The sequence below is a fragment of the Rattus norvegicus genome, chromosome 4 (assembly GCF_036323735.1).
Source record: "Rattus norvegicus strain BN/NHsdMcwi chromosome 4, GRCr8, whole genome shotgun sequence".
NCBI classification, from domain to species: domain Eukaryota; kingdom Metazoa; phylum Chordata; class Mammalia; order Rodentia; family Muridae; genus Rattus; species Rattus norvegicus.
In genome coordinates, this window is record NC_086022.1 from 161,073,807 (window position 1) to 161,097,176 (window position 23,370).

The 23,370-nt window shown below is 49.3% G+C and overlaps 1 long non-coding RNA gene across 4 annotated transcripts in view; it reads right to left on the bottom strand.

Annotated features, from left to right (window-relative positions):
- The window catches only part of LOC120102392 (uncharacterized), a 66,277-nt gene that overhangs the window by 18,501 nt on the left and 24,406 nt on the right, over positions 1–23,370 (bottom strand). For all 4 annotated transcript variants that reach the window (XR_005503900.2, XR_005503899.2, XR_005503898.2 and 1 more), the window contains exon 1: positions 1–23,370. This exon is cut by the window's left edge; it is cut by the window's right edge and continues 24,406 nt beyond it. This is a non-coding gene — a long non-coding RNA (uncharacterized LOC120102392).

The window sequence follows — 23,370 nt, forward strand, 5'->3', positions numbered from 1 at the left end:
AATGGAGAGGCAGTGTTGAGTCAGCGCCTACACCTCACAGCTCCCTTGCAAAGGAGGCCGAATAACCAACCAGGAAGCTGCTGAGGGGCGAATTAGGCCTGCGTGCTGAGTCGAAGGCCTCCCTGTGTGCCCTGAAGCATGTGTTGTCCTGGCTGGGCCTGTGAACTGTCCTGGGTGCCTGTGTCCTTGGCTCTCTTCAGCTGATCCCTCAGGCATCTCAAGGCAGGGGATGAGCACAGTCACGCTGCGTTTTTAGGTCAAGGGACTGAGAGTAAGAATGGCTGGTTAACCTGCTGATGGGCACTCCACTGAAATGCGACCGGGCTGGGATTCCAACACAGGTGCTCTGGCTTCTGCCCACCATGAGACTGGGGATTTGGGAAGGAGTGAAGGTCTGAGGCTTAGAGGTGGCAGTCAAACCCCAGGGGAGGTTGACAGACACAGACAGGACTGACTGACTGCCAAACATGTCTCCTTTAATGCTTGGAGCCAATCTACAGTCTGACCAGGGACCTGAGGACATTCAGGCCATGCATTCTCTCAGATGGTGTGGAAGGGCTAGCATCTGGGGAGCCCCCTTACTCCATCTCTGGAGGTAGAGGTGGAAGGTGTTACTGTCACTCGACGCATGCTCTCTGGGACCTACTGCACTCAGGGAGTTCTAGTCTCTATGGAAGTCACCTCTATTACCCTTCCTCCCAGCTCCAGAGATGCAATCCTGGCTGTTCCCCTGTCCAGAAATGACAAGGGTGGGTGTAAAGAAATCTAGACTGTGTGCCTAAAGTAAAACATGCCCTCGGCAGCTCCCTTTCAAGGGTTTGGGAGGGCTGACTGACTCAGACATTATGGGAAAAGTCCCAGGCTACTCTCTTTTCCACCGCCATATTCTTCAGACCCTACCTCATTCAGATTCGTTGCAGTGGAAGGGGGCAGGGCTCAGCAGAAGCCAAGGACAGGGACCTCAGAAAACAGCCTGGGTGAGTGCAGGCAGCCAGGCTCTACTGAAGGTCAAGGTGGCAGAGAGAGAGTTCAGATGTCCTGAAAATGGAGGTCCACATCAAGAACATTCTTGCCACTTAGTGGCTGAGAGGTGGCTTCTCTGTTAGATCAAGGACAGCGAGACAATCTGTCACAGACCAGAGAGCCCTCACTTCTTGGTTGCTGCCTATAGAGTCAAGAGTAAGCTTGTGTTCCCAGATGACGCAGTGTTAATAGGTACCTTGTCATATGGCTAGGGGTTCCCACTGAGCAAGGCCTCTCTGTCGCAGAGCCATTTCCTCTGCACTGACTGGCCTTTCTCCCTCAGCAAACCTAGAGTCTCCATCCCTGGTGCCTGTTCTAACCTGAGCCAAGGGAACTGTCTGTGCTGCAGAGAGGGCCTTGCAAACTCACGCTCCCTCCCTTGTGGTGCTGGAAGTTTCCACAAGGTTCTCTTGCTTGAAATCATGAGAAGTCCATACCTAGGCTCTCCAGAATAGACAGGAAGGGGTTGGGGGAGGCTGTAGGTCTGTTTGCCTCGCTGTAACTCAGATGGTCAGGAGCATGTATGTCCCTGCCTCTCTCCTGAGACATGGGCCTGACACTGTGAGCAAATGCATTTTACAAGAGTGGGAGGTATACCATAGGTGTCCGATCCTGGGTGAAGAAAACAGAGGCAAACCTGCTCCTTTCTCAAACCAGCTCTCCAAAGCTTCTAGAAATGCAGGCCCTGCCTGCTCCAGTAGTGCATATATACAAAGGAATACAGTACATGGTATTCCTTTCCCCTCTGCACGGAGAACTCAGGGACACACCTTACCCCGGTCCCTGACAAGGGTGGCAACAGCCCCTGCTTCAGGGATGGGGGGAGGGAAAGCCCAGAGTCCACTGTGGCTCTCGGTGAGCAGGGCATTTTGTGTCTTCAGAGGGTCTGGTCATCAGCTGCAGATAGGTTTTCTCACAGAGTAGAGGAAGCAAGATGACTCCTCAAAGGCTTTCTCAGAGTGTGAATTCAGTTACAAAATTAGGTTCCAAGAGATTTCTGATGGGGTGCGAGAGGGGAGGGGGAGGCACCTAGGCACAAGGAAAAAGAACTCTCGTCTGATATGCCTCAGCATTCCGAGACACCCCGAGGACTCCCTCTATTCCAGATAAGAGTGGAGGGCAAAGGTCACCAGCCTGACAGCTTGGTCATCCCTTCCAGAGATGGGAGGACGCTGAGAAGACATGGATCTTCAGACAATTGGTGTGAATACTTCGCCCCACCCCCACCCCCAAGGAAACTCCCTCTAAAGGAAGCCTTGCTTTAGAGAAACAGTGATACAGAGAGCTGTTACTCGATGCCCAGGGGAGTGTGTGTTGGGACTCTAGTCTGCAGGGTGGCAGGGTTGAGACTGGAGCACCTTTAAGAGGTAAGATTCTAGGGGCTGGAGAGATGGATATATGGGACAAGCACTTTCGAGCAAGCATGAAGACCACAGTCCAAACCCCAAGCACCCATAGAAACACTGGGTGGATAACCCCAGCACTCTGGAAGCAGATGCGGGGGAGGGGAGAGGCTCCTTGGAGAGGTCCAGCTAACTAGACTATTTGCCATGGCAAACTTTGGGTTCAAGTGAGAAATTTGCCCTAATATGTAAGGTGGAGATCCATCAAGAAAGAAACCCAGCGTCAACCTCTGGCCTGCACACCCACGCACATTACCCACATGTTCACCCACACATGTGCAAACATGTATGCACACAGGCCACACAGGCACACATGCAAAAATGGGGCCACTTCTATCAGAAGGCCTTCAGGTCCATGCGGATGTGCCTTCCTCAGAAACACTGAGAAGTTTCTCATGGGTCTCTGGTTGGTACTTGTGGGAAGGTTGTTATAAAAGCCCAGCTGAATCTCACTCTGTCTGAGGTGTGATCCTTCTTCCCCCACACACTCCTGCCATCTGCCATGCACTCTTCACCAGAGCCCGTGCCATGCTTTTTTGAAATCCGAAAGCTCTAAAACTGGGAGTCAAATAAACTTCTCTTCTTTATAAAGTTAGCCTTCCTCGGATGTTTCAGTATAGCCACAAGAAGTTAACTAATACCTACAGGAGGAGACATATTTACCTGGCCAGGGTTGACCTGGGAGGACTGGAGGTTGGGAAAGAGGGACCATCCTTCCAGTGGCTCATTCAGTGTCAGAGAGGTAGAGGGCCTGGATATACTCCAAGACTGCCCCTAGACTCAGAGATCTTTGGGATCTTGGATGTAGCTAGCAAGCATGATAGCTCTGAGTCTCTGATGGTCTGCGAGGTCCAAGCAAGCCACGTCTCCTCTGAATCTCATCGGTGACACTGGGCAGTGCACACGGGTGACCTGCTATGGCAATTCTGTGACACTTAGGTTGTCTGACCTCCCACAAACCATCCTAGACAAGCCACTACAGAAGGCTGAGATGCAATGGCCAAGTACGTATGGCCAGGTTTTGGAGACTGGCAGGCTCCCTGAATTATTAAAAATGTAGTATTTCCTATCCTTCCAGATTCACGGACCCTTCACTGGGAGGTTCTCCCTAACACTCGCTCTCTCCTTCCTGTCTCAATTATAGTCTCTCATTTCCTACAAGTGTTTTCAGGATGAGACCCATCCGGGTGCTGCCTGTCTGACCATGTCCAGACAAGGCAGTGTTGACTCTTCGGTCATGCAGACTCTCAGTGGCCCAGCAGAGATCCGAACACAGGTGTGGTGGTGCACTTGGACAAACGATTCTGCCCCCTGACTCATCTCTGCATTCCTCTGTGCATATAGACCTCTGCTGATCAAGCAAAAGGATCTTGCCTTGGTCTTTCCTGAATCCAAAAGGATAAATATGGGAAGCAGGAAAATAGAAAGAGGAGAGGAGTGAAATGAGCATTTTACATGAGAAAGTGTGAGCTTCAGCCAGATCCAATGTCCCCAAGCTGGAAACGGTGACATCCTTATGCCCTGTGCTGCAAGGAGAAAGTACACCCTGGAGCCAGAGCGGACACTCGCCAGGCCATCTGTTGGGTTTCCCCTGCATCACACGCATGCCATGCGCATGCCAACCCACACTTGAGGAGGCCACCTTATTTAAGTCTGGGAGGATATGGGCTTCCTGGCTAATCTGGCTAACAGGCTCTACGAAGACAAAGCCCAGAGAAGTAAGGACACTTGTGTAAATAAAGGAAGCCACAGAGCAAGTCTGATCTTTTAGGAGCAGGACTCAGCTCTCACACCACCCACTTAAGCAGTGAGCACACTGGGATGTCACAATGTATTTCATGGACTCAGAGGGCCACAGAGCAAACATGATGGACCCTGGGACTATCAAAGTGAAACTGGGAAGAAATTAGGTTTGGAAGAGCAGGGTAGATTCCAGTAGAATGGGACTCACAGAAAAGATAGAATTTGAAGGTAGTCAACGTTAGTGCTATTTCTCCCAAGCTGTGTTTCATGTGTAAGCGTATGTGGATACACACACACACACACACACACACACACACACAGAGAGAGAGAGAGAAAGAGAGAGAGAGAGAGAGAGAGAGAGAGGAAGAGAGAGAGAGAGAGAGAGAGAGAGACTCTTCTTAGCCTATGTTGATTTCACAGAAGTCTGAAAAGTATTAGCTTAGCCTGAGGCAAGGCTCGTGGAACTTATAGACATATAGGTTCACTCAGTCCTGGCATTGTTCTTTGGGACAACTGTCTGGATCTTGCATATTTTAGGCTCCACGTCTATAAAGTGAGAACATTGAGGGGCCCTATCTCAGCAGAGTGTAAGAACATTCCCGAAAAATGGTTAAAGGGCCACCTGACACAAAGGCAATTTCAAATATTAAATGCATATTGGATGTTGCATATATGTGTTCATGTATATAGTCAAAGACACCATGCATATACAGAGCGGTGTGTGTGTGTGTGTGTGTGTGTGTGTGTGTGTGTGTGTTTCTGTGTGTGTGTGTTTCTGTGTGTGTGTGTCTGTGTATGTGTGTGTGTATGTGTGTGTGTGGTGTCTGTGTGTGTGTGTGTCTGTGTGTGTGTGTGTTTCTGTGTGTGTGCTTTGTGTGTGTGTGCTTCTGTGTGTGTGTCTGTGTATATGTGTGTGAGTGTGTGAGTGTGTGTGTGTGTGGTGTCCGTGTATGTGTGTGTGTCTGTGTGTGTGTGTCTGTGTGTGTGTGTGTGTGTGTGTGTGTGTGTGTGTGTGTGTGGTGTCTGTCCATACACAAGAACCTCAAATTTAAGACACTAGCTATGAGCCTAGAAAAAAATTCCAACTGTATGTAAGAAGCAGGTATTATATGCAAACCCTGCATTTCAATCCTGCATACAGGAGTGTTTCCAGGACTCTGCCAGGCGTGCCTGCGTTTGGAGGCTGAGTACAAGGGGCAGTTTGAACTTCGTGACACAAAAGGGCACAAGCCAAAAAGAGGGGGGGATCGTAAAGAAATTCCTGCCTCCTTAACTGCCCATGGGTTCAGGAGTCGAGACTCTGTCTTAATCCTCTTCCCCAGAGTACCTAGATAGACCAGGGACATTGGCTATCCTGACAGGACACAGCTGAAGGACACAGGGATGATGCTGGTACCACTGCAGCTGCCTGGTGGTGTTTACTTGTTTTCTGTGCAGAGTAAAACTCCTTCAGCCCCGCCCCCAGGAGGGGAGGGATGGAGAAGGATGCGGAGTCTCAGGATTTTTGCATCCAGGGATGTGAGTGGGTTTTATATTTAGCAGATGACTCACCTCCGAGCACATTAGTCACCGCCTCCCAGCTCCAATCCTGCGGGCGGAGTGCCAGGGATCACAGTGGGGTGAGATTAGACAAGAGATTGGGAGAAAGAGCTAGAGAGCTATGGGAAGGATGGGGGCGCGGAAAAAGAGAGGGAGGGACAGGGGATCAGGACTCCCAATCACTGGGTCCCTTAGAAAAGGAATGCCAAGTCAGGCCCAGCAGAGACATTCTGGAGTGGTGGAGACTGGCTCAGACTTGCTTCAAGTACCCAGCCATCAAGGAGAAAAGGGGGATCTCAAGGCAGAAGAGACAAAGACCCACAGCATCCACCAATACCTCTTCAAATACTCCTAACGGTTCTCTGCACTGGAGTCCAAGCCGCTCACCAGCCTGAGTCCCAATGAGGGACAGGCTAAGGCAGTGATGGGTGTTAGCATAGATTACCACAGTGCCTCAGTGGGTGCCCTGATGGAAACCGAAGATCCTGGACCTCCAATATCAGAAGAGCTTGAAACCCTTATGAACAATGAAGATTGGAGTTCAGTCCACCCTGATCCCCTGACTTCTTTTGCTGGGTCAGAAACTTCCTTTGCTTGTCCTCAGAGGAACCCACATGCTCCTCTTGAGTATTCAGGCATAGACACCCAGTTTGCAGATGGAATACACACATATGATGTAATGTGAGACCCAATCGAACCTGGAGGGTTCTCCGTGCCTCAGTTTACCATTGAAACCCAAGGTGCTCACTTACAAAAGACTGTTTGCCATTATAAAACAACAGGAAAAGAGCCCGAGGCTATCATGACATTTTCTTGTCAAAATTGTGTGTGTGTGTGTGTGTGTGTGTGTGTGTGTGTGTGTGTGTGTGTGTGTGCTTCCAAAGCAGAGCCGGTCCAGGTGCAGGTCAAGAAGGCCATGCCTATTCAGCTCCCTTAGCTGCAGCATGGTGAATCCCCGTATTGCAGACTCCATTCTTGACTCAGCCCACAGTACTTCATAGTAGATACTATGGCCGCCATTCCAAGGATGGGAAACTGAGGCTGAGAGTTCAATGACTTGTTCAAGATGAGTGGCCAGTTCCCACTTATCAGGACTTGAACCCAGGTCTGTGGCCCTAGTTTGGTTTGTTTATTTACTTGTTTTTACTTCTCCAAGATACCCCCAGCATCCTCCAGGTTGCTTCCACACCTGCCAGGGACTGGCCTTGTTAGTTACGGTGAGATTTCTCTTCCGTGCCATCCCTACTTCCCCTATCCCTTATATACTTATGGCCCAAACTCTTAAAGCTCTTTTGGTTTTCAGTATGGTCTTGGCTCTTCTGACTCCTCCCTTCAGGTCATGTGGCTACATTATGTAAGGCGTGGTACTTGGAAAAACCCAACCCTGCCTCAACGTTCTGTCTCTCAATGTCATGCTCTTATCAGTCAGCATCCAGGCACTGCCAGATGGTTCCCTGTAGCAGGACCAGGCTCTTGTTAGCTTCCCTCATCTGCCTGGACTTTTGGCACCTTGAGGACCATGAGTGTATCATTGACTATTACTCTATGTCCATCATAGCTTAGTCACAGTCTTGCATCTAGAGAAAGAGTATTTCTTAACATGAAGGTTTATCATGAAAAGACACCTTCTAGAAGAGCCTCGACATAAGCCGCTCTTCCTCAATCCACTTCCTATCTTACAGGGCCTTCCCCACCCTGGACTGAGGTCACGTAGTTTCATAGAAATGAAGAGTACAGTCCAATCCAACCAAGCATGCTCTGTTCTCTCAAGCCTACCTGCTTCTCTCTGCCCTTCACCAGCAGGACAACCTCCGAGATATCGAGTTTATTTCTGTCCTTTCTCAGCCCAGGTGCATCCTGCTGCTGCCAAGGACCAGGTGCCATGAGATAAGCAAATAATCAGAAATCAGTGCCAGAGGTGATGGACAACGGTGTCCGAGGCATCCTCCGGGAGCCCCGGTTCACCTTCCTCATCTCGGCCTCTGTCACTGTAGCTAGAAATCAGAAACAGCCTGTGTATCGCCAACACCGCTGAGAACATATTCAGTGAGACTGGACTTATTGAAGGTGGTTAGCCAGGTGCTGGCTCATAAGTCACATGTGTAGAAGAACGGCAGATAGGGAGCAAGATGAACTTTAATAGTACAAGTTGTGTTTGTGCAAAGAAATGAGGATGACATGTTAGAATCACGGCCACGGCTATGTGCCAGTCACTGTGAGAAGCATTGACCGTGTCTCCCTCTGATGGCCACATTTGTAAGATTATAACAGAAGAGTCAAGCTCAGAGATGTCAAATCATCCTCCTGAAGTGATGCCATTACCAGGTACTCCGCCAAGACCTGCCTTGAGTGGATGTTTTTATCCCCATAGTTGGAACTTACTCCTCCTAACAATCGTGTTTCAGGCCCCCAGAGAGATAAGAAAGAGAGATTTGCTCTCAACTAGGGCATGGGAGGAAGAGAAGGTAAAGAAACGGTAAGTGACAGCGGAACCTTGGAGTATGCTCTGAAGTTCAAGGGCTAACGCTGGCTAAAGTGGACACTCAATTCTATAACATGGAGGATATCAGGTTCAGAAACAGGTTGGAATACAGCGGAAAACTGTGTCTTTAGACATAAGTGGCTCCTCTCAAGAGGACACTGAGATGACAAAATGTTGACGGTTAAAACAGGAGGAAAGCAGGGACCATTGTCAAGGCTGAACAGAACTTGTAGGTTATTAGAGAGGGCCATACCAGAGATACCGTTGGCTTAGAGACTTAGCCCAAGAAAAGTCCCAAGGGAAGAAGAGGTTGTTAGTGGCCCATTTTCTAACCAGATGCACATGGATGTAAGAGTGAGCTTGTCGGGTTGGGGATTTAGCTCAGTGGTAGAGCGCTTGCCTAGCAAGCGCAAGGCCCTGGGTTCGGTCCCTAGCTCTGAAAAAAAAGAAAAAAAAAGAGTGAGCTTGTCCACTTCAAGTGACTATTTAATGTCTTGGGACAAAAGCATTGTGTCTCTTCTCTATGACAACACAGTCCCCGGATTCCAAGATTTGGGACAAAAAGAAATAAGTCTTCACCATCCATTTGCATGCCCTGACTTTCTTAAAATATCCTTCCTGGATATATGGAAGATATTGTCTGCCTATCCAGGATTTCTCTTCAGGAAGAAGGAAGAAGAGATTCCTAACTAGCTGGCTCCCCAGTCTCGTAGCCTGCTGGAACTTGGCTAGATGGCCAAGCACCTGACACTGCAGTCACTGGGAGTATGGCAGTGACTTTCTTGAGATGTGCCTTGTCATCCCAAAAGACTCTGAATCCCTAGAGTAACACAGGACACCTCCTCCTCTGTGGCTTCGCCATGTCCTGTTGAACTCTTAACATGATGTAGGCAGGTAGTTCTGTTCTGGATGGGTTGCTATTAAACATGTCTAGAATCACTAGAAGTCACAGCCTGGCTTTCCTATTGCTTCCTGGTTATCGTTTACTAATTTGTGACTAATTAATTATTACAAAGGCTGAACGGCTGGACCCAGGAGACTGAGTGCCAGGGGTTTCTTGGTTCTCTGTTCCCTGTGTCTGGTCCTGAGTATGCCTTAGAACTGCATTCGTGGTCTTCTAAATGAGAGGAGAAGGAAGGGGATTAAGTGGCCTCCATTCTATTCAGGCAGCCGCTGAGGTTTGGGTTATGTGCTGTGGTTTGGCCTTGCCTAAGCTGCCTGGGCAGGATCCTGTTCTTGGGAAATGAGCACAGCCATAGCCCCAGGAGCCACAGAACCTCCCACAGCATAGCTCTTGATAGCTTCCTCTGGCTCTGGCCTCTAAGCTTCCTGCCCCCTGGTTGAAGCAGCTTGCTAATTCCTCTCTTTCCACTGACTCAGGAGATCTTGGAGGCCCAGCATTAGCCTGCATGTGTTTTCGACTGACAACTCACCCAAATCTTCTTTGCCTGGAATGCCACAAGAAGCCCAAGATGCCCAGAAACAGCCTTTCCTTTCCTTCTGGAAGTTTCTCTCCACTCAACAATAGGCAATTCTGTCATAAGTAACCTACCCTATCACACCTAGATCACAAACACATTCTGGCAGAGTTTCCTATAGAACGTCACCCCTGAAGCCTGAGAGCTCAGCCCACAGGAATCCCAGCTCTCAAAGGCATCTCACAAACAAATATGGCTGTCTGCCTGTCTACAGACAGAGAAATGACAAGGTCTTCAAGGTTAAGCCAGGGCTGTAAACTTGCAAGACCTATAAATGGCAGAATTCAGAGCTGAATAGTAGTACCAAGTGTGTCTCATCTCAAAGCCCAAGTCTTTCAAATCTTAAGGAAACTCCACCTTCAGTATTCATGAACCTGTACCATTCAAAAGATGGCTATTGTGCTGCAACGTTTCAGCAGCTTGCTATAACAAAACGACCTCCTGAACAAAACCAAGTGGGGGTTCTTGTGAGCTTACAGACAACCAGAGAAACAGATTATGCAGAATGGCACAACCCCTGCAGCCTTCAAATACAATCAGCTACAGGGTCACCACAGGAAGCTGGAAAATATAAAAGATGCCGATGCTTGTTCAAAGCTGCTTTCTGCAGTTTTGGTCAGTCAAAGGTGGGTACGTGGGGGGGGGGCAGGGCGGGTCTGTGTGTGTGTATCTGTGTGCGTGTGTGTTTATACACATACAAGCAAGTATATGTGCTTATATGAGTGCCTGTGTGTGTTCAGGAGTGGATGTGAGTGAGTCTCCATGCACAGGGGAGTTACCTAAGTAAATGCGTTTGAATTGCACATATGTTGAATAGACCTGGGCACACAGAATGACTGTGTGCTTGAGAGCAGGTGAGTGTGTTGATTGGAAGATGTTGTCATGGTGCAGCCACACGACTGCTCCAACTAAAGCCCAGGAAAGGGACAGTCTGTAAAGAGTAACCAGGGTAGACATAGGACAGAGCAACTGGTGCTAAGAACTCCCATAACACCATGTACAACTAACTCCCACTGTGTGACTATAGAAAGACAGAACTGGGGTGGGCTGATGGACTTGGGGTAAGGAGCTCACATTGCCTTGAGTCGCACCTTGGCTCTATCCATACATACACTAAACTGCTTGGACTCTCACTTCTGACCTTCCCCACAGTCTACATCTCCTTGTACAGAGACCTGTTCCTTCTCCATGGCCGGGACTCTTCACCCCAATTCTGTCCACGGGCCTCACCCTGGCATGGGAGGAGTCAGCACATACAGGAGGGAGAGAGTGAAAGTTTCTAACCTTTAGCCATCAGAGCTTGCTTAAACAATGAATGTGCCAACCACAATGTCCTGGCACTCTTCTTTCCAAAACTCAGAAAGGATTGGATGGAGGGGAGGGTGAGGACATTGGATGGATGGGGAAAAGTCACTAAATAATAGTCATTTTAATGATAGAGAAAGACTGGTTTATAGCACCTGGCAGGAGTGGAGGTGAACATGTCTACATGTGTGATCTATCTGCTTACAGCACAGAAACCAGCACCTAGGTCCTCAGGAGGAAGGAGTCCCATGAATTATCTGTAACATTGGGTAAGTGAGTATTTTAGGCATGGGAATAAAGAAACAGTGGTGTATCCCTTTAGGGACCAGACGAGGGGCTGGAAGTATTCCTTCTCATCCCTCTATCAGGACTAAGATTGAATCCAGTGCATAAACCAGTCCACTCACTCTGATGGCCTCAATTGTCTCAGTTTCCCACCAGAAAAATGCAAGAAGAGAGAGCCGGGATGACATTCCATCGCACGAACTTTTCGCCTGTGACCTTGAATGACCAAGAATAGAAGTCTTGATATACAAATGTAGTTTTCTGTCTCAGTGAGCTGACCGATTGGTCACACCTACGTTGACACCCTACACCTGTAACTATGTCAAATCTGTCATTAGATCTGGATGCCTTCGGCTCTTCCATGGGAAAAAGACAAGAGACACAGAAAAATAAAACAGTGTTTGTCCGTTGCTAGAATATTCACATCTAGTGGATGCTAAGAACAATTTAAAAAGCCTAAAATGAGAGTCCTCAAAGCACTGAAGGATAGTCTGGGAGTCAAGTGTGTTTGAATATATAGGCTTGCATACCCAGATACAAGGCAAGGGCATCCATCCAGGAGACACATGCCCTGTCTTCACTAGCTTGGACTGCTATTCCCTTTTGAGCACCACTGCCTCAGATCCATGTTTACCAAAACCCAAGACAGGATTCACCTGCAGTCAGTCAGGCTTCAGAGAGCTGTTTCTCTGAGATCCTGACCCGCTCTCTGCCAACTCTGCAGTACTCCATTGTTCAGCTCCTAGACACTGCATGGGGACGCGACTGCTCTTCCCACTCAGCCCACTCGAGGTAGGAGAACGAAGCGCATGATCAGAGTTTAGGGATGCTTACGCCAGAACTAGTATTCTGAATGTCTACGCCATTCTAATGTTTGCATGGGTAGTAAACCTGCTTCCATGCCTCTTGCAAGCAGGGAAGCTGAGAACAGAAAGGTGACCTCACTTCCTGAGGTCTCAGCCACTATCCAGAGCTGCACTGACTGGTGCAGAACAAGATCTGTGCTGACTCTCAGGTAAGGCTGAAGTCCATGGATATGCACCATGGACTGTAAGGTGAGGAAACTCTGCCTTTTCCCTGCATCCTCTGTAGGTCACAGCCATTATGAAAGCCACCTGGACATCAGGCAAAAGACCTGATCACAGCCTGAAAAGCAGATAACAAGGCCAGATGGCAGAGAAGACACTCACTCACTGTCACTGAAAGGGGACACATTAAGCCCCAGTGTCTTACTCTGAGGCAGGCTGTCTGCAAAGAGGCAGCCCTGCTTGCTGCCTGGGCACCAGTTCCCCCAGGCTAGCCCTGAACCCCAGAAATACTTATCTAGAGCAAGGCCTCTCCCCAGTTAGGGCTGAGTCACTCTGTTCTGTGCCTTAGTAGGAATTTGTCAGCATTCCTGGTCGCTATCCATTAGATTCACATGACTAAGGGGTGACAGCCAAAACACCTGCAGACTCTGTAGGAGGACAAAAGTGTCAGGAACTTCTGACCTAGAGCTCAGGGGTTACTGTGCAGTATGACTCTCTCTAGGAAGTAAGGACAAAGTGGGTGGCGTTGGGTATCTAGGCAACTATGGTAGGTTATATACTCTTGTCTGGAAGAGCCTCTGGATTCCAAGGAGGGCTTCAAGGGGCCACGCCACTGATCAGCAATCAGCCCAGAAGCCTGAGCACCATTTCTCAGGGATAATTTCCTGGTTCCCTGACCTGAGGCTGGAGAAATGGGTTGGACATCAACAGCCTGAACCTTCTAAATGGGAGATTTATGGCACAGGCCTTTGTGATTTGGCATCTGTGACAAATACCATGAACCTGGATGCTGGCCCTCCCTTTCTTCAAGCTGAAAAGAAGACTAGCTCTGCAAATAAGAGTATGGCATGAGCAGGAGGGCCTGTGTGGTCCACCCTGGCCCCAGGGTCCACTGCGCTAGCTCTTGACACTGTCTCTCCATCCTGGTATTCATGGCTCCATCACTGTTTGCTCCATCTCGCTCTGAGGACTGACCTTATGACCTCCAAGGACCCATCTTCCAGACATCACTGAAGAGTAACTCAAGACACGATTGCACACTCATGTCTCAGGAATTCAGAATGCCTATCTCCCCAGGCTGTGTTGGCTGACAGCTATGCCCAGGTGGAGGATGGGGGACTGGGGGGAAAGCAGATCTCTGGTCACTCTTCCACCTCAATGAGGCCACCGGGTGTCCCCTGGGGAAGGATGCCACATGATTGTAGGATCCAAGCAGTAACTGGCTGGTGCTGAATGGGCTCTGTGGATCATCAGGTCCGGGGCACTCCCTGTGTCTTTCTGCTCATCTTGCCCTTCAGTAACCCTTGGCTGTCCCTCTCAGCAGAAGCCATGAATCCTAGGTTCTTCCCCTTCCCACATCAGAGACACTTTGGGGTGTTTTATCAAGACATTCAAACATGGCGGGTCACACTTGAGTCAAGTCTTTATTTCTGGGAGGACCCTACCATCATCTTCTTGGCCATATGCTCCCAATGTGTCTTTAGCCATTGGTGGAGACACCTCTTCCTGAAAGCTTGTTACAAACACACATGCTCAAGCCCCATCCAGATCACTGGACCCAAGCCCACCTTCTAAGAAGGTCCCTGGGCAGTGGGCTGCACAGTAAAACCCACATACATGCAAGGGGTTTCCTTGAAAGTAGGGACATCCTTGGAGCTGACTACAGCAAATGTGCCCTTTGGGGTCTACCCCCAAAGTTGGTATGAGGAACTGGCTTTAGGGTTGGCTACAAATCGCCTCTGAACCCAGTGATGATGGTGACGTCACCCATAGGCGACAGGGACTCGTGCATCTGTTGCCATGGCAATCTCCATACATTCCAGCATCCATTTGGCTTACCTCTCACCTTTACCTGCACGTGGTTACATCACAGCCTAAATAGAAGGCAGACTCTTCCTGACCTTTACTCCTCCTCCCTCCTCTCTCATTTCCCCCTTTGTCTCCGTCGTCCCCTTTTGTCCCCTTCCCCCACAATAAGCCTCTCTCTCATGGAACTGCTTTGGCCTAATGTGGTCTGTCCGGATGTGAGCCACAACTCTGTCACAACAGCCATGTCTCCTCTCCTACAGTCCCACAAGTCTATCTTAGTCATAGACACCCCTAGACAAGACGTCTTGCTGCCACTGGCTTGTCCCCACAGACCCTGGGGATGCCAGCAACTGGGTGGCTCTCCCTTTTCCTGCTCTCCATCTCGCCCACCACCACTGTGGCTGAATTCTGTTTGCTCAAGCCTCGCCACTCGTCTATTCAGTAGCACTTCATCTGCTTAACGACAGTGAGTCACGGGCTGCTTTATGGCTCAGTTCTAGTTATTTTCAGGGGGAAAACCGGAGGCCACAACAGTGGAGACTGATCACACCACCAGACACAGAGCCCAATGCACAATGGGCAGAAAACTCCATTCAGCTAATATAGTCAGCTAGGAAGTACCAGGATCCCTGGCCTTCTCTTCCCCCATGCTATTGCCTCTGCTTGCAGAGAAGAGATCCGGGAATCTAGAAGCAGAAGCTCCAGCTGGGGCTTCTGAGATCTCCACGCACAGCCCTGCTTTGTGGTGTCAATCAGAGAGGAATGGCAGGCGGCCTGCAGGTAGGACCGCTAGAGCAGCACTCCGTTCCTGGTGCTGCATTGTTGGTCCACTGCATCCATGCCTGGGAACTCTCTGTGGGTTTTTGAAATCCTGACGATGGTTTAAGAATCTTCTGGGGCAAATTGAGAGGGAAGAACCACGCTCTTTAAATAAAACAACAAAGTGAACCTGGAGCTCTCAAACCTAAGTCCCCTGGAAAAAGAAGTGCAGAAAAACATTAAGTAGCTCCTCCCACACTCAGATGTTTTCTTTTGACTCCTCCCACCACTCAGGTGTTTCTTCTGACTCCTCCCACCACTCAGGTGTTTCTTCTGACTCCTCCCACCACTACGGTGTTTCCTTCTGACCCTGCCTCACTTTCTGAAGTCATGCTGCCTCTTAATTGGCCTGCGGCCTGCGGCCTGCGAGGACCCTATAGTGTTTTACTTGTTTGTCTGTTGTAGGTTTTGGGAATAGGGTCTCCCTACCTAGCTGTGGCTGGCCTACAAGTTACAATTCTCCTCCCTCAGCCTTTCAAGCCCTGGGATTCCGGGGAGGCCAGGCCTTAAGGACCAGCTGAACTTGAGGCTTATCTAGGTCAGGCGCCCAGGCTCCCCTGTGTGCATTAATTAAATGTTCTTTTCCTGAGCTCTGCATTGGTGTCCTGACACAACCTTCTGCGTAGCTTAGCTTCCGCTGCAGCTGTTTGTGATGGAGTTGGTGCCACAACTCCAAACTGTATTCCACACTCACCCCATGCCTTAAGCAAGGTGATCTAACCTATAAACCTTGGGTAAAAACCGTGCTTATCGCTTAGAAGCAAAGGCAAATGGGGCCACTGATACATGCCAAGTACCTTACATACTGCCTGGCACAGCTGTGAGCTCATGCAATCACTCCTGCTATGCTGCCATATTGTCACTAACGACATGACCATGAAGACAAGAAACCCCAGTGGCCACTAGCTGTGCTCCTGGATGGAGAGAGCCATCTTCACGTCACCTTTGACCTTTGCAGTGTGTTCATTGTCAGCTTGACAAAACCAAAAATCAGCTGGGAGATGATGGGCTATTGGATTATTCAGATTACGTCAGCTCATGTGGGAAAGCCTGCATTACGGTGAGCTGGACCACTTCTCAGGCTGTATAAAACGGAGACAGGGAGCTGGGCACTCGCATGCACCCACGACATTCTCTGCTCCTTGGCTGTGGGCTCAATGTGAGCATCCCAAGCTCCCGCTGCCTTATCTTCCCTACCATAATGGACTGAGCCTCAAACAGATAGCCAAAATTATTCTCTCTCTCTCTCTCTCTCTCTCTCTCTCTCTCTCTCTCTCTCGTTTTTGTCAGGGTGTTTTATCACAGCTACTGGAAAAGAACCAATGTACTGGTGTGTAATCAGGTGCCGTTACACAGTAACTCACCTCCTGTTGTGGGGAGGAAGGGGAAGGGAGGTAGATAAAGGCTCTGATTCCAAGCTCCCACAGCTAGAGCACCTAGCTCTCACCGAGGAGTTCTGGAAACCTCCATGTTCTTATTATTGAAGAAAAAGTATCTGACATTCTGACGTCTCCATGCTAGAGTCCAGGCTACTAGTTAAAATGGCTTACGGGTTAGGAGATGGGAGCCTGAGGCTAAAATGTGAAAATTAGAGATACTTGGTTTTGTATCTGCAAATTAGGAGCTGGTGGGCTGGGACCGTACCAGCTGAATGTCCATGTTTGGGATGGGTCTGAGTAGAGGCTCCCATGTCTCTGTGTCTCTCCCGAGATGTCTACAGGGTATGTTCAGGGCAGGCTATGTATTGGAGATGAGTCAGAACTTTGGGGGTATGTGATAGAGGAAACAGGAAAGAGCCCAGTCTCCTGTAGAAAGGGAGGCTTCAAGGTCTGAAAGAATCAGGTGGTCTTCAGGATCTCAGGAGAGAGATTCTGGGGAGGAAACTGCATTGGCGTCTCTGTTCAAATCAGTCTGCCAGGCCATAAAAACTACATGCCCAGAGGCAGAAAGAAAGATATTCTAGTTTCTCTTCTCTACCTCCGGGGAGACAAAGTGGAAGCCAAATTGCATATGAATGCACACAGACACAGGCACTCACCCTCGTACCTCGCTCAGAGACAAATCTAAGCAATGGCTCTCTGTTGATAACAACGAACAATTTCCTGGCAAGTGAGGAGCCATCGTGACTGACAGAAACTGCATAGGGTGGCAGCTGGGCTCCTCTACCCTGCCCTCTATAGTCCCAGTGCGCTCTGCATCTGCCACCAAGAACGTCAGTTCTGAGGCTGTATGTACCAGGAGCACCATCCAATGAGAGGCACGTCTCCAACCTGAAGATCCTTCCCTGGACACCTACAGGGAGGAAGGTCTCCCTCAGAGCTGGACTCACACAGTGTCTGCCTTTTGATCTTGTACACTTGGAATGACCTGGACAGTCCGATGTCTTCTCCAAATCTCAGCATTCCCCCATGGGAGGAACCATGAGGAGGGGAACAGGAAGACACATGGAGAGAGCAGGTAGTCACTCAGCTGATTGTCACTGCACTGTCAGTGTCAGTGACAACTGCACAGTCATGACCGTGGCTGGGTCTGTGGGATGCTTTAAGTCCACCCCAGACTCCTGACATATAGCTTGACCGCATCTCCCTCACAGTCACACCCCCAGCTTCTAGATATATTCTGGTACTCTTTCATCACTGAGACTTGGTGTCACTTCCCATCCATGGCTGTTAAGAGTGGGTGTCCTTTCTCCATTATCCCAACCGGAACACAAGAGCCCCCGGCACCCCATGCACTGCAGCCAGAAGAGTCCCCCAATCTGCATGGGCTATGATAAGAATAAACTTCCAATCCACTGAGATTTCAAAGGCTGCCCATCACAAGAGCTTAGGCAATACATTCCTGGTCCTTCGAGACAACTCCTGAGCTTCCCAGCCTCCAAACCTACCAAGCTCTTGGCTTTGAGGGGGCATCTTCTCCTTCAGGTGACTCAGTTCCCCATTTCCAGAGAATCCTTAACTGTATCCCCCCACCCCGAAATGCCTGCAATAACGGGGGGGGGGGGGTACTCTATCCAGCCACCACCTGCCACTGAAGCATGAACAACTGCTGTGAAGAGGAGTCCCCCAGACAGCACAGCTGGTCATTGCTAGCCCAGCTCCTGGGGTGCCCTGTTTACAGAGTCAGCAAGCACAGCAGAGCTCCGGGCAAACCTCAAGAGCCGATCCACCGATACGCATAGTTTCTCAGTTGCGCACGGACAGCGAAGGCAGCAGAAGAAACGGAAGCAGAATTCTTAAGGGCTCTTCCTCGCCCATCATCCTTAGGACAGGCTACTGGGCTGCTCTATTAGCACCTGTGTTGCTCACATCTTAGTCTGGGGCACTGGTGTCCCCCGAAGTTGCGCGGAACACAGCTGGCACAGCAGTGGGTGGTGGCCTTGGCTCTGTGGTGCCTTCTGTGAATGCAGCGCGCGCGCGCGCGCTCTCACACCTCCCTATTTCTGTGTGTGAATCTGTCCCTGCCTGGAATAATTCTTCTTTTCCTCCAGATGCACAGCTCTTGCATTCCATCAAAGGCTGCTGGAACAGCTCCTTCCCTGGGACCACCCCCCATCCCCTAATCCTGGGCACACAGTCAATTCCTCATCTCTCCTTCCTGGCCCCGCACCGAGTATCGGTCACTTGGTTAATTATTTTATATGCCTGTCTCCTCCACTGAATTGTACTTCTAGGTATGACCTTGCCTGGGTGGCTTTGAATTCCCGGTGCCCTGGTGTGCCAGGTTGATGATAATTATTCAGCGAATTCTTGTGAACTACACGAGCCAAGTCTCCTTTTTCTTGATGCTCTGAGTCAAACGCAGTGACACCAAAATGTATTTTTGAAAAACCAAATCACAGGCTCGCTACGATGGTGCATATTTGTAATCCTCATGGAAGACAGAGGCAAGGAGAACCAGAAATCCAGTCATTTTTTTTTTTTTGTCTATACATATCCACCATGAGTTCCATGAGATTCTGTGTCAAACAAGCAAACCAACAAAAACAAACAGGAAACCACTGAATAGAAGACCTAAAACTGTTCAGAATGCCCCCAAAGCATTTCTGACATATCATGTCATGTTCTGACAAGTCAGGAAGAGGTGGCTGCCGCCAGTACTACTCAGAGAGAAAAACAGGAGTTGCTGCTGTTAGGATCAATTAAGGGCTGAAGCATACATAGACTGTAATGTCCAGTCCCTGCCCTGCCACAAAGAATCTCAGGGTGATGTGGAGTGAGATCACGAAAATCGGTTGGGCACAAAATCACGGCCGCCATTGCAGAGGGACACACTGAAATGTGGTACCTACAGTCTTTACTGACACTTAACATACCTCCCAGAAGGCCCGCCCCGTAGGCTGGCAGCTGCCACCATTGCTCCAAATTAGTTTTCTTATCCCCAAGGGCTCAGAGATGAGGGCCGATCGCAGCATATGAAATGTGTGCAGGGAGGGAAGGTAAAGGATCATTCATCAAGGTCTCCGTCAAGGTTTCGAGGAAAGTCAAGAACCGGGGGAGCCTGCACAAATGGTGAGAGATCGCAATAGGTGAGGTTGAGGTCATGTAGCCAAATGGCTTGGGCACAAAAGACATCCAAGGACACCCCTCCCTCTCACTGCAGATGAAGCCAGGGCAATGGCCAAAAATCTCAGAGCAAAGAAGAATAGCCGTGTGTTCTCTGATCTCAGAGATACTGTGCTGCAGTCATTAGAGAAAGCAGTCTCCACGTGAGGACCAGAAGTAATAGGTGGCTTACAGTCAGATCTCTGTTAATTTGCATAACTGTATCCACAAACTGTCGTTCCTGCACAGCCACTCTTTCTCAGTGGCTCTGTCACTCTTGAGATATGAACAGCCCAATGTTTCCCGGATGCTCGGTTGTCCTCCCTACTCACCCTGAATCCCCAGAGTCAGTGAGGGTGCTGCCTGGAGAAGTCCTTGTGGCCATTGGAACTAGTGAGCTTCCTCCCTAGAAATGGTTAGAGTCAGCACAAACTCCACCAACCAGACCAGCCATGCGTAATCTCACTGAAGCGCCCCCTGGTGGTCATGGGCAATTGTACACCCTCACCAGTCTAGGTGCTGATGTCCTGATTGTCTCTTCCCATAGAGTGTGAACTCCCTGGACCAGCTGTGTCCCCAGAGCCTATGTGTGCAGTTGAAACTCGGGCCTCTCCCAAAAGATCTCTGGCATCACCTGTGGTTTCTAGGGGGAAATCAGTAAGTCCTTGGAATATCCCACTGACAAGTAGATATTTGCTTTGGGGAACTGGGTTGTGATTGGTGGTGTGGGTTTTGAGCCCTAGCAACAATGCTAGGTCGAGAGGAATTTGGGGGTCACATCGTAGGCTCATGGTTGGGGGTGGTGCTAGAGACTGATATGAGCCACACAAAAGGTCACCTGTGCTCACATGGTTGGGGCACTGATGAAATTCCTGGACACCAAGTGTTTGTGCTGTAAGTCAGTGTAATCCATTTGTCTCTCACACACTGACATCAGGAAAGTTGTGCTGCCCTGAGTCAAAGGAGAACACATCTACAAGTTCCTGGACTCTTTCTGGGTTCTACCTCAAGTGTCTCTGCAGCTGACCCATCCTAGCCTGTTTCCAGTAACAAAGCATCAATGAGGAGTATCACAGCTGTCACTGGACCCCATGGATCATGTTAGTGTAGAGGTCCTGGGGACCCTAGACCAGTAGTTCAGCAATGGGCTTCTATGAATTATGGCTCTACACAGTCTCGGGGGTTCTGATGAGGTAAGGAGGTACTCCCAAGAAAGGGAGACCGTTGGAAATCTAGATGAGAGTATTATCCAATCTGGTGAGCTGAGAAATAAGGTCCTGAGAGACCCAGATTTGTCCTGCTGCCTCTCACCCAAGTTATTTATTAAGGCCTTTCCCTCAGAAGAGAGAACTATTACCTGTATATAGTTTCTCTAAAGAAGGGCTTCCCAATCTTCCTAATGCTATGACCATTTAACGCAGTTCCTCATGTGATGACCTCCAACCATAAAATTATTTTCATTGCTATTTCATGACTGTAATGGTTTGCTATGGTTATGAATTGTAATGTAAATACCCTATGTGCAGGATATCTGATATGCAGCCCCTGTGAAAGGAGTTGCAACCATAGCTTGAGAACCACTGCTGTAGAAGCTTCTAGCTGGTTGTGAAGGGTTTGAAGGTAGGGCCTCCCCTTAGTGTCCTCAGCTATGCTGTACTTGGAGAGCACAGATGATACTTTTCTAGAAGCTGCTCCCTGACCCAGGGGCTGAAGGCAACAGTTTCTACTCTATGTCTGGAACACGCTCATATGCTTCCAGTTGAGATGTGGAAATATTAAGAATCTGTATAATACCAGCAGGGGAAGCTGGCAGCATTTTTTTCTACCACACACCAGCAATATTCCAGAGGCTTTGCCTTCACTGACTTACATAATCTCCTCAACTCCATGAGGTATTATTCCTGTTCTCCTGAGGAGAAATTTGTGTGGCAGAGGGATTAGTGACTCATTCAAGGTCACAGGGCAGGTAAAGAGAAAAATCAAAGCTTCTAGCTAGGGCTCTTTAGCCCTGAGGCCATGCTCTTAACACAATTATTCACACACACACACATACACACACACACACACACACACACACACACACACACACACACACACCAGCACCTCCTAGAGTCGTGTCTGTTAAGAAACCATAAACCCGGAGCCCCTAGGTCCTCTCAAGTCATATGCCATATTATTTAGAACCTTCACTGTATTAGGTTAACCTCTAAAATGTTACCACGAGATGACCATTCTTAACCATCAACGAATGCTGATTTTGTGTAGTTCAATCTAAAATCTAGGCTAAGCACAATTTATACCATTCCGAAGACAGAATAAATAGGAAACACTGTTCAGTGAGTGGCCAGTCTTTCAGCCTTGGGGCCCCCCACTGCCAGTTACCTGTATGCTACCCTTTGAAAGTGTGGATAGTCCATGAAGCACCCAAAGTCATCCTGTGACAAGGACAGGTTACATAAGATGAGTGCTAACAGCTGAGAGTACATGAACATTCTTGCAAGCACAGGATTTGTTAAAACTCGTAACTCAAAGACGAGGCTTCTACAGCTTAGTGGTAGAGCATCCGCCTATCATGACAGGCTCTGGGTTTCATTCCTAATAGAATCAAAAGAAAATGAAGTAAACCCAAGACTTGGTTTGGGTTTTCAGCTCTGCTCTTGAACATCCATGTGATCTTCTACATTTGACTTGGCATCTCCAAGCTCAAAGTTCCAGGGAAGGGAAAAAAGGAGAGAGGATAGGAGGGTGCTGGGAGAAACTGCCCCTGGAGAGTGCTAAGGAACCAAGGTCCTGAGGCCATGTAAAGGCTGCATAGTACCTCATGAACACATTGCCCAAATCTTCTCCGCGTGGAATGGCCTTAGGTCATGTCACCTTCAGACAGTCACTGTCAATGTTCCCTGTCCACCTGTGTTGCTAACTTTTCAGGAAAGTCTTCCATTCAAGTGCCACCTCACCTGGTCACTTGTCCTGAATGCCTAGTGTCCTGCTGTGCATGCCCTCTGGGACCGAGCTAGCCAGTTACAGGGGGAGTACACTGAAGCCATGCCTGTAATATAGTCTTCCTGCCCCACCCCTGTGCCTGGAGAGGGAGAGGGGGGAGAGGGTCGACACACAAACACCCCTCTTCCTGGCCTCCATCCTGGAGAGAGAAGCGCCGGCTCCATCTACACAAGCCAAAGGAACAGCTTGTGCTGCCTGAGCAGGCAAGCGCCAGGAGGGGATCTGAGTCATTCTGACAGCAAGCAAGGCACCGTGCCAGCCATGCACAAGGCACTCTTCTAGGGCAGGACAACCGACATCAGGGCAGGGAAATGTAGCTCCCAAGCAGAGGGCTCCATGTTGGCTTTGAGGCCACCTGACCCTTGGAGGACACAGGAGCAAAGATCCACCTTTCCCTATGTCCCTTTGTGTGTATGTCTCTGTGTGTATGAGTGTGTGTGTGTGTGTGTGTGTGTGTGTGTGTGTGTGTGTGTGTGTGTCCTTATGACACAAGGAGCACTAGCTTCCCTTACATACCCTGCTAAGTGACCATGGACCTTTCATCCTCATTGGACTGAGGGAGGTCACATTGTCATACCAAGAAGAGACCACACATTTCCAGTCTTCCTAGCCATACATTCCAGGAGGACTTCCCCTCCCGAACACACAGGGGCATGCATGCATCCTTTAATAATTTCACACAAACCATTTTTCTCATGCTCCCCCCTTTCCTTGGTCAGGCTTACGTGCTTGCTGAAACATTTGCTTCCCAGGTGACGGTGCTACTTACAGAGGTTATGGAGTCTTTGGGACGTGAGGTTTAACTGACCTTATGGGTGGGGCTTGAGCGTTCGATCTTGGTCCTCTTTCTACATCTTATTTCTGTTTCTTGCTTCAATAAGGTGTGGCAAGCTTTCACCCACTGCATGA